The sequence below is a fragment of the Crocodylus siamensis genome, chromosome 12, assembly GCF_052110815.1.
Source record: "Crocodylus siamensis isolate JL-2025a chromosome 12, ASM5211081v1, whole genome shotgun sequence".
Classification (NCBI taxonomy): Eukaryota; Metazoa; Chordata; order Crocodylia; family Crocodylidae; genus Crocodylus; species Crocodylus siamensis.
Genome location: NC_143406.1, coordinates 39,974,015 through 39,990,915, shown reverse-complemented (window position 1 = coordinate 39,990,915; position 16,901 = coordinate 39,974,015). Strand labels below are relative to the sequence as shown.

The following is a 16,901-nucleotide window of genomic DNA, read 5'->3' as shown; positions in this document are numbered from 1 at the left end:
AAATGAATTCGCTCTGTGTGAGTTCTAATACATTTGCTCCTAGCCCTTCCTGCAGCCTCCTGCTTTGTGTTGTTCTGATCGGCTGATCCTCATGGCATTGTAACCCAACCAGGGCAGCTACAGGCAAGAATTCTAATCCGTGCCTGCACAATCTTTTTTTTTGTATGAAAAGATTCCCTTTTGATCTTAGAATTAAACCATTACAGCCTGTGTTAACATGTACCCATTAGTGGCCTGACCCTGCTCTCATTGACGATAATGGGAGCGTTGCCATTGACTTTTAAAGGGAGGAGGTGCAGAGCTCAAGCCTATTGTTCTACCTCACTGTGAATGGGATGTGATTTTTGAAAGGTTAACTGTTTTATTCTTAGTGTAGCCAACTCCACAGTATTTTTCCCCTGGGTTACCTACATTCTAGATCCCAAGGGTGCCTATTCCCTTGGATGTTGATTCATGTAGAAGAACATTGTGTCTTTATAACATTAAATTCATACACCTTTTTCCCCCCTCTGAAACAACAGACATTATTTGCTTTGCTGAGTATGAGACATTTGCATGGTTTTTATAGCTGAAGCTGGCCCATAATAAAGGGGGGGGGGGGAGTGGACTGGTTTTATGCCTGCAGCACCAGATTCCTGACTCCACCCTAGATTTTCTGTCTGATTTTAGACACATCATTTAATCTCTGTTCTCTATCTGTCTCCTTAGGTTGTGAGCAAGTTGGGGCAGGGTTTGCATCTGAATATGCTTTTGACCAATGCCTAGCACAAGGAAGTCTTGATCTCTGATATATCCAAGCAGTGGCTGTATAGATGCCCCTTATCTAACCACCTTGGCAGGAGCTGACTTAGTGTCAGCAGTGAAAGCAGTTGCTCGCTTTTTTTGTGGGAAGATAAACATTTTTTGGATACTTGCCATAAAGTATAACAAGGATATAACTGCTGCCGGGTAGGCAGCAAACAGGAACATTATAAATACAAAGTGAAAGTGCGTTCAAGTGCATGCTTTTCCCCTCTTTGGTTTTTTCATCATAGGTAACTAAAAAAAAAGAAAAGAAAAAAGGTTTCCATGGAAATTATGAATCCAAAGGAGATAATATCAGGCTGTGCTTTGTTCTGTGTCCTCTAGGTGTAATGCAAGCTATAGTGTAAATAGAACTATGTGGTGGGTCACCTTTGACAAAAAGGGACTGTTCCCCCCCCCCCCCAAGATGCCTTATCACTATGGTGATTTACTGGTTTTAACAGGAACACTGAGTCAGTGGCATTGTGATCACTGATGAGATACAAATCCTCCTGGGGGCCAAGGCTAAGTAACTTGTTGGCCAATCTCCCTCAAAAATCGTTCATTTCCTGACAAAACACCATGGCCATTGTATGCAGAAGTTAATTCTGCAGGAGTGGAGTATTGGGCGCTTCAGGTGTCACTGTAAAAAACAGCTTCCTTGTTGTTAAGGTGAATTGAATTTCCCCCTTGCAAAGTTTTTCCCATTATCTTTTGAATTAATGTTCTGCATATGGCTATCTGCTCTGATTTCTATTCTTTCTTACTGGAAAACATATCAAAAAGATACAGTGTAGTTCAGCAGGTGTTTGGATGTTTAAAAATATTTAGGCAGTTCAAGGAAACTTAACTAGATCAGTGCCTAGTGTGTTGCAACCTAGATCTGAGTTGAAATCTTGGAGGCATGACTGTAAGGCATGCGAGTACTATTGCTACAGATCAAATTCACACTACTTCTGCTAAAACTAAAATGATGACCAGGACACAAGAAGTTTCTTATTACACAGTGGCTGCAGTGACATGCTGTATGTTTGTTTCCTTTGTCTGTCTTTATGGCATAGGCTGGTGGAAGCCAAACTTTTCAGCAGGCATGTCACCAATGAGCCCCACACCCTCCCTGGGTAGGGACAGACATTACACATAAACTGGTTTAAGTGATCAGAAACTGGTTTAAACCTGTAACAGAACATAAGTTCAGTGCACATAAACCAGTTACAAAATGATTGAAACTGGTTTAAGATAAACCTGGTTGAAAGTAGTATGAGATGTAACTGATTTGGGGCAAACCAGTTTATGCGATGTCTATTCCAGACCCCTTCTTGGTTTAAGTTAAACAAGAGTCCCCCAGCATCCCAGATGCTTTGCTGGGCTGGGTTGGGCTAGGTTGTTTTCTACTCCAGAAAACAGGCTGTCCCTGCCCCTCTCCTCCCTAGCCAGAGCTCTGGGGGAGACTGCAGGCACAGCAGGGTCTGCCTAGCTTCCCTCACTGCATACTGCTCAAACAGTGATTCCCCGTCCCCCCTCCACCCTCCTGTCTCCCACAGCACAGACCCCAGCCCTATGGACCCTAGACATGTGCTGTCAGTGGCAATGTGTAGGGGGTGCACAGGGGTGACTGGCTGCTGGGGGAGCAAGTGCCCCTCCGACTCAGGAGGCACCAGTCACCCATGTGTGCTGTGTTAGCTAATGCTAAGAGGTGTCCATGTGTGTGTCTCCGATTTCACAGGGACAGGCAGACAGAACAGTGTCCACTTAGAGCTTTTTGGAACTAATCAACAGGTCAGCTGGAAATGTCCCCCCATTTCTTCCTTGGTAAAAGCTGCTTAAGAAGAGCTTGAACTAATGAGAAAGGCTTTTGTTTTGCTAAAGGGTTGATAATACTGTGGTTTTATTATCTCCTTGGTGGGTTTACAGCCCTGTCAGGTTTGCAGACAGGACATGGAGAGGGAGGTTGAAAACTTCAGTATCACCAACAGATGCATGCACTGCCCACCCCTGCTTTGCCTCAGAGTGCTAGCCCAGGGCTGGGATCTGGCAACACTCCTGCCCCTTGAGCAGCCAGCGGGGAAAAGCATGAGACAGTGCAGGCAGGGTGGGGAGTTTACACCCCTCCCTAATCAGAGTGTCCTGCAGAGGCTTGGCCACGCCCCCCTCAGCTCAGCAATATGGAAGGGAAGGGAGGGCTGCTCTAGCAGTCCCTGGCTTCTAGCCTGAGCCACTGTAGGCATGTGCCTGCATTTCTGGAATGAAAAGGGAATGTCTATCCACCTCCAGATCAATTCAAGTTTTGCAGGTTAAACTAACCTACAAAGATTGAATCAATTTAGGCTCAGGCTTTTTGAATGTCTGTCCCTAGCACCTAAGTGCCAGTCTAACCCTCCTCTCCAACTAGATTGGCTGCTCTGCTTTCTGCATCCTATCTTATGTGCCAATGTGCTGCCTGTCTCTTGCCCAGTTTGCCACATTCCACAAAATGGCTTCCTTTGCCCCTTATAACACATGTGCTACAGGTTGGCTACCTCTGGTATAGACTGAGTAATTTGCACTCAGCTTGCAGTAAATAGTGTAAAGTTGCCCCCTCCCCCTGAGGCAATGTACCCAGGCTTCCATGCTCCATAGGGGAAATGCACACAGTGCTTTGGACTTCACTATACTCCCAACTAAGTGGCTGGGCCTTTACCTGTAGGCAAGCAGTGTAGTGAGCAGAATTCTGCATGGCTCTTGCACATACAACAGGGTAAGGTAAGCATCTCTCTTTCCTTTCATTGCACTCATGTGTGAGGGCTGACAGAAATTGGCATTCCATTGGTCTGGAGAGCAGGGCACTTCAGAAGAAGAGTTTTTCACATCCCATTGCACTTTTTCTGCTCACTTTTCAGGCCTGATGTAAAGAGCTGCTAGAAGAAGCACTTTGCAGAGTGCAGCAACATGTTCTGATGATCTGTAAAGCCTGTGCTGCCTCATCCTGTAGTCCCTTCTCTGCATCCGATAAAGTAAGCTGCTGCTTATGAAACTTATGTAGCTCTTGATTTAGTTAGTTCACCAGGTGCAAATCTACCCAGCTGTCTTCCTGACGTCAGACTCATGCAGCCAACTACCTCTCTTTAATGTTGTATTATCTCCTAACCACTGATTTATTTACAGATACACAGTACATGGCATGTGGATGTCTGCTCATCTGAGAAGCATGTGTCAGTGCTAAATAATGTTCGGCAGGTTGGCTTTTATAATTCCCTGTTTCTCTCTCTTTCCTCCTTTTTGTTAAATGTTCAGAATTCTTTTCAACCTCAAAGAGCAATGCCAATTTTTTTATATGGCAGTTTAGTCATAACCTGCATACCCAAAGGGTGGCTGAACCTGTGGCTTCACACAATAACAAACTCAAATTTTGCAGCAGTCTAGCTGGGGCAGCCCAGCCTTGTGTAAGTCCTTCCTTGGTGTCTGGAGTCTGGGTTGCAATAGGATTATTAACATTAGTATTGAAAGAGTCTGATACTATTGGGTGTGTCTACAGGACGAGTGCAGGCATATCCCTTTTGGGGTCCTTTTGGAGCCTTTGCTTCTGCTCAGCCATAATGCTATGGGCCAGTGGTAGTGGTTGAAACTGCTGAGCCTTTTTAGGCAGTTTCCAGTGGGGTGATGTGACAGTTGCATGAGAGGCACATTTGGAGTCAAAATGACATGGCATAAAATAGCTGCATTAGCATAATGTCCTGGTCAGGCCAGTTAGCCCTGCACAGCAAACTGTGTTCCCAGTACTTGAGCTAGATCATTTAAGCTAGGTACAGACATTCAAAAAGCCTGAGGTGGAATCAATCTAAGTTACATGGCTTTCTGTAAATGGCGTAACTTTGATCAGTAGTGAACAGAACACACGTTCACCCTTAGGTGGGGGGTGGAAGGGGTGGGCAACTCTTAAACCAAGTTCTGCCATTTTTAAACCAGTCAACATATGCCAAAATTATGTTCTACTAGGGGTATAGACCAGTTTATGAACACTTATATCAGTAAAAGTGTAATGCCTGTACCTAGCCTCAATTAGGTGTGCTGGCACAGCACTGCATAAGGTCACGTAGGCATCTCTCCAGAAGGCAAGTTCTGTGCACCAAATATTTGCTCCATTTCCCCTCATGTTGATTGGAAAGTAATGGCAAACATTTGCTTTGTGTTGTTTATATAAGTCTTCCCTAACTGAAACGTGGCATGGGAATATTGTGAAACCCCCCCCCCCCGCCCCAAAGCTCAAAGATTCAATATTTTTAAACAAGCTAAGAAACAAAAACTCACCAGTAGTTGGAGAAGGCCTGAAAAAGATGAAAGCCCCTGAGAGATGGATGTGTTTTTTTTTTTTTCTATTTTGATCCTTCTATCAGCTATGAATTCTTAAGCAGGGGTGAAACCCATGGCTAAGAAAATTCAAGGCCTACCAGCGCTCCGTTAGACCAGGTACAGGCTGATCTATGAAGGGTCATTTATTTACAGAAGTTTCCTCTCTGTGCATCAACACACGCTGCATCCTGATGCAGGAAAAAATGGCTCCTGTAGATTTGACATTTGTACTGAGTAGTTAAGTCTGAAGAAGCCAATGAAGGCCTGATCCAGCTTGCTGAATCCATCACCCAAAACTATTAATGCATTTTTGCCTTTACAGCTTGATATTGCAACATGGTAAGCTTAAGTGTAGGAGTAATAGAAATCCTCATTTGTGTTACAGACTTTGGGGTTTGAAGATGCTTCATACTTTGCACAACTGTTTAGATCATCTTACCTCATGAAGCCCTGATGAAAGCAAAGATTTTGAAAGCTTCTGTGAACTTCCTGTAATGCGGATCCACTAGTTGATTTGAGTCCACCAGGACACATCTCAACCAGCAAAGAGAAACAGGCTAGTAAATAAATCAGGTAGTATAAAAAAATCCAGTGGAAATGCATATTTTTGTTTTAAATCTGCTTTGTTACTAATGCAAGATGGTCCTGGTGGCTACTGTGCTACAAATAATAAAGTCAATAATCAATTAAAAAACTACACGCGGAAACCAGAAAGTAGCAAATTAGGATGGGTAAATTAAAACAAAGGAACAAATATCAAAAAGCAGTGGGAAAGAAATATTAAATAGACAAGTTTCAGAGAAAGAGCAAAAGGAAAGAGAGACAAAGACCAAATATATGAAGTAAAGAAAAATGCTTCTAAAGAAGTACTGAAAATAAAGAAAAGGAGAAAATAATGAAAGAGGGGAGTAACAAAGAATAAGAGACAACAGCTTTGAGTGTGATTTGTATATGAGCATATAATCCAATGAAAACACTTGCTTTGTACTTTCAATTCTGTTTTCTCACATGCCTTGCGATCCCTTAGGCTTGGGACAGACATTACACATAAACTGGTTTAAGCGATCAGAAACTAGTTTAAATCTGTAACAGAACAGATGTTCAGTGCACATAAACCAGTTTGAAAATGGCTGAAACTGGTTTGAGATAAACTTGGTTGAATGTAGCATTCAACTTAACTGATTTGGCTTAAGCCAGTTTCTGCAATGTCTGTCCCAGTCCCCTTCCTGGCTTAACTTAAACCAGAGTCCCCCAGCATCCCAGATGCTTTGCAGCCCTGGGTGGAGCTGTCTGCTGCAGAGCCAGGCTGGCTGTGCCCCTCTGTTTGGCTTCCCCCTGCTCCTCCCTCCCACTCCCTGCTCAAGCAGGGAGTCCCCCTCCCCTCTCCCTCTGCACGGACTAGCCAGCATATGGTATGCTAGCGAACACTGAGAGGTGTCTGTGTAAGGCAGACAGGACACAGGCAGACAGGACAGTGTCTGCTTAGGGCTTTTTGGAGCTAATTGACAGGTTGGTAACATCCCTCCTTTCCTTCCTTGGAAAAAGCTGTTTACAAAGAGCTTGATCTAAAGAGAGAGGCGTTTGTTTTGTTGATGGGGTGTTAAATGCTGTGTTACTTCCTGTGTGACTCCCTGCTGTGTAACTAAGTGTTGTGCAACTCCCTGCTGGCTCCTTCCCTGGTCAGGAGCAGCAAGAGGGAGGAGAACCCCTCCCTAACCAGAGTGTCCTTCCAGGGCCTGGCCATGCCCCACTTCAGCTCAACACTATGAAAGGGAAGGGAGGGCTGCTGTATCACCCCCTGGCTTCTGACATCTGCCTGCATTTGCTTAGTCCAGAGGGAATGTCTGTATGGTTATAAACCAGTTCAGCCTAGCCAGGTGAGACTAATCTGCAAAGGTTGAATCAATTCAGGCTCAGGATTTTTGAATGTCTGTCCCTAGCCCCAAAGGAGAAGGAAATAATGAAAGATGCAATACTAGTAGAAGCTACTTCCTACCTCTTGTACTGCATGCTGCTAAAGTGCCATCTGGAAAACTTGGTACAAATTAGATGTTTTATATTCTTTATCCATCTCTCTACTACTACGGACCCAGACAGAACAGTGCTCAGGTATGTGTTGCAGTCATGGTAAGCAGTAGTGTAATGAGGGGTGGGCAACCAGAAAACCAGACCCAGGAGCCCCCTTGAATGGGGCATATGAATGGTAGCACTGCTGCAGCCAGCCCGACCCCTGCCGCCACTCTCCTGCCACTGCTACCAAGGGTGAAGACCCTAACAGTTAGGCTTTTGATAACAAAATCAGGGAATTCCATCTAGCAATAGTATATTAGGTGTGGGTGGGCATGGGGTGCAGAGGAGGTGAAGTACAGCTAGCAGGATAAGCTCTGTCAGGGCCTGGATCACCCTGTCTTCTGTCTGTACAGAGCTGACTAAAGCATACAGTCACTACAACAGCCAAAGGTCTCCACAGAGTGATTCTTTGGGCTAAAGAACAGAAAATATCTACCTTCTCCCCACTTCCTTCATCCCAGCATGTGTCTACAGCCCAACCCTGCTACTTGGGGATTGACATTGCAACTAGTGGTCCAACTCCAAATGTGCAGTTCCCACTGAAGCTCAGTTCACAGAAAGGCTTCAGCATCCGTTTAGGAAAGTATGTGCCACAAGCGTCTAACAGATGCATGAGTGCAGTCCAGGGTGAACATGTTATGGAGTCAGCACAAATGTCAGAGAACTTAATCACACTATTTTGCACCTGCTTTTTGTATCAGAAACCTGTGGCGAAATGGGATTTGACTGGCCAGTTGATCCCAGCACTGGATCCAGAATCCCTGCATCAGATCCAGAATCCCTCTCTCTCTGATTTTTTTTTTCTCTTAAGAATAAAAGGACCCTTTAGGGGTAATGGAGATGAGACATCAACATGGCTATAAAATGACTTTGAAGGGTTAAAAGCACTGTATGCAATGGCTGCCCCGAGGGGAAAACACTGGCAGTTTGCATGCTCTTTCCTCTATGAAATTTATTGAGATCATGTTCCTATGCAGCAGCACTTTCTCTTCCACGCATTCGTTGCAGCAGCAAGAAGCTAGCTAGGCTTGTGAGCACACCCCTGCCAGCACGAGGGAGGTAGGCACTGCATAAAGTAACTTAATCCTACATTTACTGATGCCTAATATCTGGAAGGGGGAAAGAACAACAACAAAAGCCAATCCCAAATGGATGAATACGAGAGTGAGAGGAGAGAGAGTGGGAAGGGCAAGCTTGGAAGGGCAGTGGGCACAGCAGGGCCGATTGCATCAGAAAGTGCTTCATAGAAAGAACTATCTGGAAAAGGATTTTCTCCTTTTGCTCTGCTTCAGACTCAAATGTGCACAGGGATGTTGCCTGCTGTGAGCCCAGTGTATCAGTGGTGTAAGTCCATTGACTTCAGAATCAGCAGTTAGAGATTTTGCCCTGCAGGCCAAATAGGCACATTTTCAGGATATTTGGAACCTGAACTGTACTTAGTCTTCTTGATTCACACACTCAAAAAAAACCAAGAGCCCCTGATGTGAAGAAAAACAGCTTTCCAGCATGAACATATGCAAGCCATATTTCTACAACAATAATCTCCTATGAAAGTTAAAGCACTCAGTGGCACTGCGGATAAATCAGACTGCAGGTATTACAAGAGAGTAGGCATGTGCTGTAGGCCTGGTTGGTCTGTGATCACAGTATAGCAGTAATAAAATGTAGGAAAGTGTGTGCAACAGTGGAGAAGGAATCTCTCTCTCCTGGATTCCATTCTGGGTCTGGCATCCCTATGTGATCATGACTTTCTCAATAGATCAGTTTACCCATCTGTAAAATGGCCATAAACTTCCGTAGCACTCAACAGAAAGCTAATAGAAGAAATCATAACAAAGAAAGACCATAAAATCTTTCTCTATACTGTACCAACACATTTGAGGTCAGTAGAAATAGTTATGCTGGAGCTCTGTTTATATATAGAACCTGATCCAAAGTCCATTGACATTACAGAAAAGATTTCTGTTCACTTTGTATCATAAGCATGAAGATAGGCTGATGGAAAGCCATTCCCTGTGGAGGCCACTGCAGCTTTGGGATTAGCTTCTCACTTTAGTCTTAAATAGCCTGAATCTCCTGACCTTCAGTACACGCTGATAAGCATATCTTCTCCTGCAACAGATGGCTGAAAACTAGGGAGACTGCCAAGACTTGTGTTGGAAAAGTAATTTTAGCTTTTAATTTGCTTGGCCTGCTCACTAAGGTTCATAATGTCAGGTGTCTCTTCAGTTCATTTATGCTGCTGCTTTTTCTTGATCTGCATATTTTAAAGTCCCTGGTATGCCATGGGCACTGCGAACACGTATGCTTTTTAGAGCCAGATTGAAAATCCCTTACTCAAACCTACAGAGTCAGTAGGACTATACACCACAATCACTAGTGATCTGCATGCCTTCTCAGTTTTGTTCTTCGTGTTTATAAATCCAGAGAAATAAAATGAAATGAAAGAGGCATATCCTTCCAATGCAACGTGACTTTTGCATCAAAATAGCAATTCGAATCAGATCGTCACCTTGTGTACCCCAGTACTTGGGCACGCACATGCAGTCCGTGTGTTTCATGTAGAAATCTGGGTGGTAGCCAGATAAATGAGCAGAACTGATATTTTTTTAGCACAGAAATCAGAAATGCAACAGAGGTCCCATACATAGAAAGGAGATAAAGCAGGAGCAGGCAAGATATGGCCCACGGGCCAAATCTGGCCCACCAGGCCAGTCTATCTGGCCCGCAGAGCCCCTAAAAATTTTCAAAAATGAATATACCTGCCTCTGGCTACGTGTCAAGTTGACAGAAGCCACAGGCAGTAGGACTCAGGGGAAACCGCTGGCAGGATCAACGGGCTGCAGAAGCAAGGCCTGGCGGCCTCGCCCCCTTCACCTCTAGCTAGAAGTCCTGTGTGGAGTAGAGGCTTCTGGCCTTGGATCCTGGGGCTGTCCTGACTCCCTGTGCAGCAGGGAAATTTAGATAAGAAGGGGAGGTGGGGGGGGCAGGGGAGGACTGCGAGCAATTACCCCAGTCCTCAGGGCTGGACTGAGCCAGCTGCTGCGGTCCCGGTGCTGCAGCTGGGAGCCACGTGGTGCCAGAATGGCTGGCAGGGGGAAGGGGCAATGGGTGGGCACGCAGAGCTCAGTGACAGCCAGGCAGTAGCATTGGGTCCATGCTGGTATGCTGGGGCTAGGGCCAGCAGGGGCCACAGTGGGGCGGCAGGAGCATGGGGCCAGGCTGGCAGAGCTTGATGGAGCCGGGCCAGCTTCCCCCTCTCCCAGCTGGCACAGCCTGGCCTGGCTCCACCGAGCCCTGCTGCCCCATTCTGGGCCCCGCTGGTGCTGGCCCTGGCACACTGCGTGGGCCCTGCGCTCCCGCCTAGCTGTCACTGTGCTCTGTCCGCCCATTCGCTGCCACTTCTCCCCGCCTGCCTCAGCTATTTGCCCGCTGCTGCCACCGCTCCCCTCCTTCCCCCCGCTGGTCGCTCCAGCACCACAGGGTTCCTGGCCACAAGATGCAGCAGACGCCAGCCCGCCCCTGCAATTCTCAGCTGGCTAGGAGCAGTGCCGTCTGGGCCAGTCTGGTTCCTGCTGCATCCAGTGGTCAAGGTTCCCTCCAAGCTGCACATGTGCGCGGCTGGGCACACTTTAAAATCACGCCGTGCACAAACTTATTAATGCTGCACACCCACCTGGAGAGGCGCAGCGTAAAAGTGACACTAGAAGAGACCAATGATGGAGGCACCAGGGCTGGCATGGGACACTTACTGGAGGTCATGTCTCTCCTTCCCAGCCCCGACGCCATGTGTCTCCTTGCTTCCAGAGGCATGGTGAGGTGGGGCTGGGGGCTGGCGCGGGCTCTGTTGGCACTGGGAAACTGCTCTACTCCCCAGCCCTGATGCCACATACCTCCTCACTCCCGGAGGCAGACGCTAGGGATGACACTAGTTTTTTAGTCATTTAGCCATTTTTTAGCCATTTAGTGGTTTGTCTTTATTGTCACTAGTTTATGCATTTGCATTTAAAAGTATTAAACAAAAAAAGAAGTTGCAACAAAGCAAACAACACACAAAGTAATGATTGCTTAGTATAGCAAGGTATTTTAAAATTAAAACTAATCTCAGCTACTGCTGGACATTCATTAGTCTTATCTACTGGATCCTTGAACTGAATGGAAAGTTTCACAAACAATCCTTCTGGTAACGGTGTAAACACAGTTTCCCTGTTCAGCCCCTTACTGTCATGATCTGTAAAAATCCTTTTTAGCGTTTCATAGTTGGCTGGGTTGGAAGGGGCCTAAGCTGATCATCTAGTCTGACCCCCTGCCATGGGCAGGAAAGGATGCTGGGATCAAATGACCCCAGCTAGGTGGCTGTCTAGCCTCCTTTTGAAGACCCCCAGGGTAGGGGCGAGCACCATTTCCCTTGGAAGTTGGTTCCAGCTCCTAGTCGCTCTGACAGTGAAGTAGCGCCTCCTGATATCCAGCCTGAATCTACTCTCAGGCAACTTATGACCGGTTCCTTGTTACCCCTGGTAGTGCTCGGGGGAACAGGGACTCTCCCATTGCTTGTTGGTCCCCCTTGGCAAGTTTATAGGCAGCCACCAGATCCCCTCTCAGCCTTCTTTTGTGGATGCTGAACAGGTTCAGGTCCTGTAGCCTCTCCTCGTAGGGCCTGCCCTGCTGCCTCCTAATCATGTGAGTGGCCTCCTCTGGACCCTCTAGATGCTGTCCACAACCCTCCTGAAGTGCGGTGCCAAGAACTGGATGCAGTACTCCAAGTGGGGCCTGACCAATGTTACAAAGAGGGGGAGGATCACCTCCTTGGACCTGCTTGTGATGCGTCTATGGATGTATGACAAAGTGTGGTTAGCTTTCCTGACTGTGTCCCCACATTGGCAGTCCATGTTCATCTTGGAATCAATAGTGACTCCAAGATACTTCTCTGCCTCTGCACTGACGAGAAGGGAGTTCCCCAGCCTGTAGGTATGCTGCTGGTTCTTCCTCCCCAGGTGCAGCACCTTGCACTTGTCTGTATTGAAACCCATCCTATTCTCATCTGCCCACCTCTGTAACTGGTCCAGATCTAGTTGTAGCCTGTCCCTCTCTTCTAGCATGCTCACTTCTCCCCACATCTTAGTGTCATCTGCAAACTTGAAGAAGATGCTTATCATCCCCTCATCCAAATTGCTGATGAAGATGTTGAACAGTGTGGTCCCGAGGACTGAGCCCTGGGGAACCCCACTGCCCACATCTCTCCAGGTCAAAAATGATCCATCCACCACCACACTCTGGATGTGGCCCTCCAGCCAGTTTGTGACCCATCTGACTGTGTAGGTGTTGACACCACAGATGCCTAATTTTTAAATGAGGATGGGGTGAGAGACAGTGTCGAAGGCCTTCCTAAAGTCCAGGAAGACTACATCCAGCACGACACCTGCGTCCAAGGCTTTTGTGACCTGGTCATAGAAGGCCATCAGGTTGGTCTGACAGGACCTGCCTCTGATGAATCCGTGGTGATTGCCCCTGAGCATAAACTCCCCTGCTGGCCCCTCGCAGATGTGCTCCTGGATAATTTTCTCAAAGAGCTTCCCCAGGACCGAGGTAAGACTAACGGGCCTATAGTTTCCTGGGTCCTCTTTCCTCCCTTTTTTGAAAATGGGGACCGCATTGGCACTTTTTCAGTTGTCAGGAACCTCACCAGAGCACCACGAGTGCTTACAAAGCTGTGCCAGGGGTCCTGCAATGACCTCTGCCAGTTCCCTCAGCACTCTGGGGTGGAGATCATCAGGACCTGCTGATTTGAACACATCTAGTCCCTCCAGAAGTTCCCTGACTAGGTCCTTACTGACCCTGGGCCTGGCTGCGCCTCCCCTGGGTCTGTCCGAAACCCCAGTGGGAAAATGGAAGCAAAGAATCTGTTAAAGAGGTTAGCTTTGTCATCTGGTGCTACCACCAGATTACCAAGCATGTCCTGCAGAGGCCCCACATTATTTGGCACCTTCTTTTTACCCCCTTTGTTTTAAAAAAGGACTTCTTTTTATCTTTGATCCGGGTTGCTAGTCCCAGTTCCATCTCTGCCTTAGCCTTCCTAATAGCCCCCCTACAATCTCGAGCCAAGGAGGTATAATCCTCCTTGGTGATGGCCCCTCCCTTCCATTGGGTGTATGCCTCCTTTTTTGGCTTTGAGGCATTTGTGGATGCTTTTGGTGACCCATGGGGGCTTTTGAGCACTCTTGCTCGCTTTGTTCCACGTGGGGATTGTCACACTTTGGGCTTGGAGGATCGTCTCCTTAAGGAATGACCATTCTTCTTGGACTCCCAACTCCCCTCCCTTCCGGGATCTTAGTGCCTCCCCAACTAGTCTTCTTACCTCATTACAATCTGCCCAGAGTCATTTACCCAGTGCAGGTTTGGTTTTTTTTCTGAATCTGAGGATTTGGAAGTGTGTGATACAAATTAATCATGCTCATGGTATCTCTCTTGGAAAATTAATTAATTTAAAATCTGTTTTACAGATATAAAGTGAGATGTGCAGACGTTCAGTCAGCATCACACACTTAAAACTGGCAAATTCAAATTCCTGATACTGGACCCTGGCTCTAATCACTACTATGGACTCTTTCCTCTCACAAATCACCCCAATACAAATTACTCTACAATGCAATCAAGTTCAAATTCTGTTTTCATTTACATTGGAGTAAATCCAGAATAATTCCAATGTGCTATGTTAGTGGTGGCCAACCTTTTTGGGAAGCATGCCACAAAATAAGCCCTGCACCCTCCCTAAGTGCCATTCCCATCCTCTTTGGCCTAATCTGTTGCTCTGCTTTCTGCTCTCTGCCCTGTGCTCCCTGCCTGATCTGTTGCTCTGCTCTCTGCCCTATCTGCTGTTGCTCTCCCTGCTTCCTCCCTGATCTGCTGTTTGCTTCTGGCAGGGATGCCGTAGGGTGGTCACCCCTGTGTTACATAACTCTAGATTTACAGCAGTATGACTGAGAGAAGAATTTGGCCATACGGGGCTAATTAGTGTTATTGTAACTTGTACGTCTTCCAGTGTGTTTGGCTTCATCTCAATAGTTGGATAATGAAATGGTTTTCTAAGCTGTTGCAGTGAAAGCGTTTTCTCTGGCCCGTATTACGTAATCCAAATGTGATACTGCACGTCACAGAACTGGTTTAGTGTTCAGTAGTTTTAATGCAATCTTGGCTCCATTCAGGAGGATTGTATGCAGATTTAGATGCAATTCTTAGGAAACAGTTTTGCAAGCAAACCAAGATACTGTTTTGAAAAAGCCAGCTGATCTGCATCCTATAATTTCAATGTAGTAGGATTTGAATTGAATTGCTTGCTCTAAATTTAAAAAAAAAATGGTTTCTTGGGGGACCCTGCTAAAAAAAGACCTTTGAAACACCAAGAGGGCAAAGTGATGGGTCATACTGGGGAAACCAACGTTATATCTTTCAGCAGTTGTCCAGTATCCTGCCGAACCTCCACTTTAGTAACATGCAGTAGTCTACCAAAGTGAGTCACACATTCTTCAATGTAATTACCACGCACTGCAAAACCAAGACTACAGCAGTCTAACCCTTTTCCTGTCTGTTCTCTTTCCTTCTACTTGCTTTTAAAATAACAGAGGCACTTCAGGAAAGCTGTGTATTACATCACAGGCACAATCCTGTTCAGAATAAACACGATACAAAAATAAATCATGAAGAAAAGTTCACAAAATTCAATCCCATTCATTCAGGCTCCTTAACAAAAAGAGACTTTTTTTTCTACAGCTTGGTACAAATTCTGATGGTAAAATTGTAATAGTGGATCTGAAATATCCAGGTAAATGCTGAAAGATGGTTTCTCTTAATAGATATTTGAATTTTTAAATTAATTAAAAAAGAAAAAAAGTTGCTGCTCGCCAGGGCATATTTAGATTTGCTCAGGTAGGATATTTGAAGTGAAACCATTCACAATTGGATGTATACTATTGAGTTCCCATCTCATCTGTACACATGTAGGTTCTGGAGCTAGAAAAGCCAACTTCCTGGTGTTTAAATAAATGAAGATGGTACCCTAAAAATAATGACTCATTAAAGACTATGTTCTTCATAAATTTGCAAGCTTGTAGGGCCACTTCCTAAAGTCTTTTGTCAGTTAGCAGTGGCCATTTTAAAACTCACAGGGGCTTATACACATGCTGGAGTGCTCTAATTAGAACACAGAAAGGATACCTGATTAATTGAGTCTGCTCTGATGCATTCTGATTAGCGTGTGAATCACCATGTGTGTAGGCACCTCTAGATGCTACAGTTATGGTCTTCAAGTAGTTACAATCAGCCAATAGCAAAGTTAATCATCCCTGGGCTTTGCATCATTTATATGTAGTGAAAATCAACTTGTGCCCCAGAAACTGGCACATGAAGCAAGGGGGAGTTCCCGCTTTTATATAGAAAATCATAGGGGTTAGGCTTACAAGCCAACAGGCCAAAGGGAGGGAACAGGTAGAAGGTAAGAAACATCAATATGGTGGTAACATACACTTGGAACCTTAGTTCCCCCCAGCACACCTCCAGAGGTGTCCCCAAAAAAGCCTTTAGTCCCTAGAGCACTTAAACAGCAGCCTGCAGCTGCCCCCAAGTCTGAGCCCTGCTCCATCAGCCCACAGCCCTGGCTGACTAGCCAGTGAGACTCCCACTCCCCTGCCCACTCCTCTGTGTAGGGCTGACCATGTGTCACCTGCTCACTGCTGTCTCTTCTCCTTACTCCAGCCTCAAGCTTCTTCTTCCTTTTCTCTTGCCCCCCATTCCTTGTGGGATTTGCAGTCCAAATGAACAGACATCACAGCTCTGCAGACTGCCCCTTGGTTCCTTCTGCTCTTACACACATTACATTCACATCACATTTGCTTTGGATTTTTAATGGCAGATTTGCACAAGTAAATTCCTTATAAGAACCACTGTGATTGCATATGCTCCTTCTGTACGGCATTGCTGGCAAGCTTTCCAGAGGAAAGGGTGCAGAGAAATTGCCATTTTAAACGTCGACATTTCTTGCACAGCTCAACAGGACTTTCCTATACTGTAATCGGAAACACTGGTATTTTCCTAAATGCCAGTTTTGTGCTGCGACTGTTGATGAACGTTGATCTTTTTAACAGCAGTCACTAAGTAATATGAGACACACAATGTTGTGTATATCCATTTGTTTCTGGAAATTTTCCTTCCATTCAGTGATTATATTGCCCTGTTTCTATTAGACAAGATTTTAATTAAGAGAAAGTTCTGTTCAGAGTCGAAACTCAAACTTGAAACTTCCCTGGCATGACTTGTGTATTCCCTTTCAAATCAAAGTGTTTACTCATGTATGTATAATATCAACCAGTATATCATGGGGTGCATTCTTAGTCCCATAGTTAATATATTCCAGTTATGTTGCTTGAAAATCTCCGAAGGCCACTGATTTTTCTGTGTCAGTGTAGTCACTAAACTGAATTGTCCGACACATTCCCCGAAGTGCCATTTTTGTACCTTCCATAACTATGTCTAAGGGCATATACAGTGGGCACATGTTAATTCCACAGCCAATGCGAGAAGCTTGCAATTTCTGTCAACATGTCGACATGGAGTGTGTTTTAGGAACAATTGTAGGTGCTATGATTGCAGCAGCTAATGCTGAGATGCAACCAGTGTCTGTGATAATGGCATAGTTATCATATGTAAGTGCTGTTCTTTTGCTCAGA

The 16,901-nt window shown here is 45.7% G+C and overlaps 1 long non-coding RNA gene across 2 annotated transcripts in view; it reads left to right on the top strand.

The window, feature by feature from the left end:
* LOC149854979 (uncharacterized) overlaps nt 1–16,901 on the top strand; it is a 200,396-nt gene that overhangs the window by 4,819 nt on the left and 178,676 nt on the right. For both annotated transcript variants that reach the window (XR_016438667.1, XR_016438666.1), the window contains exons 2-3: nt 3,663–3,776; nt 5,498–5,685. This is a non-coding gene — a long non-coding RNA (uncharacterized LOC149854979). The remainder of the gene's footprint in view (nt 1–3,662; nt 3,777–5,497; nt 5,686–16,901) is intronic.